The sequence below is a fragment of the Rhinoderma darwinii genome, unplaced genomic scaffold (genome assembly GCF_050947455.1).
Source record: "Rhinoderma darwinii isolate aRhiDar2 unplaced genomic scaffold, aRhiDar2.hap1 Scaffold_122, whole genome shotgun sequence".
Lineage (NCBI taxonomy): Eukaryota > Metazoa > Chordata > Amphibia > Anura > Rhinodermatidae > Rhinoderma > Rhinoderma darwinii.
The window spans coordinates 71,218-75,000 of record NW_027461956.1 but is presented as its reverse complement, the minus strand read 5'-3'; positions in this window follow the sequence as shown (position 1 = coordinate 75,000).

The window sequence follows — 3,783 nt, the reverse complement described above, 5'->3', positions numbered from 1 at the left end:
CTCCATGCCCAGCCAGAGTTCCAGGGTGATTGGTGGTAGGTCCCGGTGGGGGGGCAGCGGGAGCAACCTGCATCTCCATGCCCAGCCAGAGTTCCAGGGTGATTGCTGGTAGGTCCCGGTGGGAGTCAGCGGGAGCAACTTGCATCCCCATGCCCAGCCAGAGTTCCAGGGTGATTGCAGGTAGGTCCCGGGGGGGGGGGCAGCGGGAGCAACCTGCATCCCCATGCCCAGCCAGAGTTCCAGGGTGATTGCTGGTAGGTCCCGGTGGGGTGGAAGGGGGGGCAGCGGGAGCAACCTGCATCCCCATGCCCAGCTAGAGTTCCAGGGTGATTGCTGGAAGGACCCGGTGGGGGGGGGCAGCGGGAGCAACTTGCATCCCCATGCCCAGCCATAGTTCCAGGGTGATTGCTGGTAGGTCCCGGTGGGGTGGAAGGGGGTCAGCGGGAGCAAACTGCATCCCCATGCCCAGCCATGGTTCCAGGGTGATTGCAGGTAGGTCCCGGTGGGGTGGAAGGGGGGGCAGCGGGACCAACCTGTGTCCCTATGCCCAGCCAGAGTTCCAGGGTGATTGCAGGTAGGTCCCGGTGGGGTGGAAGGGGAGCAGCGGGAGCAACCTGCATCCCTATGCCCAGCCAGAGTTCCAGGGTGATTGGTGGTAGGTCCCGGTGGGGGGGCAGCGGGAGCAACCTGCATCTCTATGCCCAGCCAGAGTTCCAGGGTGAATGCTGGAATGTCCCGGTGGGGGGGGCAGCGGGAGCAACCTGCATCCCCATGCCCAGCCAGAGTTCCAGGGTGATTGGTGGTAGGTCCCGGTGGGGTGGAAGGGGGGGGGGGGGCAGCGGGAGCAACCTGCATCTCCATGCCCAGCCAGAGTTCCAGGGTGATTGCTGGTAGGTCCCGGTGGGGTGGAAGGGGAGCAGCGGGAGCAACCTGCATCCCCATGCCCAGACAGAGTTCCAGGGTGATTGGTGGTAGGTCCCGGTGGGGTGGAAGGGGGGGCAGCGGGACCAACCTGTGTCCCTATGCCCAGCCAGAGTTCCAGAGTGATTGTAGGTAGGTCCCGGTGGGGTGGAAGGGGGTCAGCGGGAGCAAACCACATCCCCATGCCCAGCCAGAGTTCCAGGGTGATTGCAGGTAGGTCCCGGTGGGGTGGAAGGGGGTCAGCGGGAGCAACTTGCATCCCCATGCCCAGCCAGAGAACCAGGGTGATTGCTGGTAGGTAAGGAGATCCATTTGGTGACCAAACAGCAGTGAAAATAAAAAGGCCCAAATGTCAAAGAATGACACTTTTAATACTGAAAGTGAAACATTTAAAATCAAGTTAAAGTGGGGTATGTTCAGAAATGTCAGAGACGGTAATGAGCAGCAGAGGCAGGCCGGGGCAGAGTTCCAGGGCCAGGGGTGTCACGGCAGGCAGCGTAGGCCGGGGAAGAGTTCCAGGGCGGTGGGGAGAGGACTAGGCCTCAATCCAAGGACATCATTTGGTGACTAAACAGCAGTGACAATAAAAAGGCCCAAATGTCAAAGAATGACACTTTTAATACTGAAAGTGAAACATTTAAAATCAAGTGAAAGTGGGGTATGTTCAGAAATGTCAGAGACGGTAATGAGCAGCAGAGGCAGGCCGGGGCAGAGTTCCAGGGCCAGGGGTGTGACGGCAGGCAGCGTAGGCCGGGGCAGAGTTCCAGGGCGGTGGGGAGAGGACTAGGCCTCAATCCAAGGAGATCCATTTGGTGACCAAGCAGCAGTGAAAATAAAAAGGCCCAAATGTCAAAGAATGACATTTCTGCTACTGAAAGTGAAACATTTGAAAGTGAAACATTTAAAATCAAGTTCAAGTGGGGTATGTTCAAAAATGTCAGAGGCGGTAGTGAACAGCAGAGGTAGGCCGGGGCAGAGTTCCAGGGCCAGGGGTGTCACGGCAGGCAGCGTAGGCCGGGGAAGAGTTCCAGGGCGGTGGGGAGAGGACTAGGCCTCAATCCAAGGAGATCCATTTGGTGACCAAGCAGCAGTGAAAATAAAAAGGCCCAAATGTCAAAGAATGCCATTTCTGCAACTGAAAGTGAAACATTTGAAAGTGACACATTTAAAATCAAGTTAAAGTGGGGTATGTTCAAAAATGTCAGAGGCGGTAGTGAACAGCAGAGGTAGGCCGGGGCAGAGATCCAGGGCCAGGGGTGTCACAGCAGGCATCGTAGGCCGGGGAAGAGTTCCAGGGCGGTGGGGAGAGGACTAGGCCTCAATCCAAGGGGATCCATTTGGTGACCAAGCAGCAGTGAAAATGAAAAGGCCCAAATGTCAAAGAATGCCATTTCTGCAACTGAAAGTGAAACATTTGAAAGTGAAACATTTAAAATCAAGTTCAAGTGGGGTATGTTCAAAAATGTCAGAGGCGGTAGTGAACAGCAGAGGTAGGCCGGGGCAGAGTTCCAGGGCCAGGGGTGTGACGGCAGGCAGCGTAGGCCGGGGCAGAGTTCCAGGGCGGTGGGGAGAGGACTAGGCCTCAATCCAAGGAGATCCATTTGGTGACCAAGCAGCAGTGAAAATAAAAAGGCCCAAATGTCAAAGAATGCCATTTCTGCAACTGAAAGTGAAACATTTGAAAGTGACACATTTAAAATCAAGTTAAAGTGGGGTATGTTCAAAAATGTCAGAGGCGGTAGTGAACAGCCGAGGTAGGCCGGGGCAGAGATCCAGGGCCAGGGGTGTCACGGCAGGCAGCGTAGGCCGGGGAAGAGTTCCAGGGCGGTGGGGAGAGGACTAGGCCTCAATCCAAGGAGATCCATTTGGTGACCAAGCAGCAGTGAAAATGAAAAGGCCCAAATGTCAAAGAATGCCATTTCTGCAACTGAAAGTGAAACATTTGAAAGTGACACATTTAAAATCAAGTTCAAGTGGGGTATGTTCAAAAATGTCAGAGGCGGTAGTGAACAGCAGAGGTAGGCCGGGGCAGAGTTCCAGGGCCAGGGGTGTGACGGCAGGCAGCGTAGGCCGGGGCAGAGTTCCAGGGCGGTGGGGAGAGGACTAGGCCTCAATCCAAGGAGATCCATTTGGTGACCAAGCAGCAGTGAAAATAAAAAGGCCCAAATGTCAAAGAATGACATTTCTGCTACTGAAAGTGAAACATTTGAAAGTGAAACATTTAAAATCAAGTTCAAGTGGGGTATGTTCAAAAATGTCAGAGGCGGTAGTGAACAGCAGAGGTAGGCCGGGGCAGAGTTCCAGGGCCAGGGGTGTCACGGCAGGCAGCGTAGGCCGGGGAAGAGTTCCAGGGCGGTGGGGAGAGGACTAGGCCTCAATCCAAGGAGATCCATTTGGTGACCAAGCAGCAGTGAAAATGAAAAGGCCCAAATGTCAAAGAATGCCATTTCTGCAACTGAAAGTGAAACATTTGAAAGTGACACATTTAAAATCAAGTTCAAGTGGGGTATGTTCAAAAATGTCAGAGGCGGTAGTGAACAGCAGAGGTAGGCCGGGGCAGAGATCCAGGGCCAGGGGTGTCACGGCAGGCAGCGTAGGCCGGGGAAGAGTTCCAGGGCGGTGGGGAGAGGACTAGGCCTCAATCCAAGGAGATCCATTTGGTGACCAAGCAGCAGTGAAAATAAAAAGGCCCAAATGTCAAAGAATGCCATTTCTGCAACTGAAAGTGAAACATTTGAAAGTGACACATTTAAAATCAAGTTAAAGTGGGGTATGTTCAAAAATGTCAGAGGCGGTAGTGAACAGCAGAGGTAGGCCGGGGCAGAGATCCAGGGCCAGGGGTGTCACAGCAGGCATCGTAGG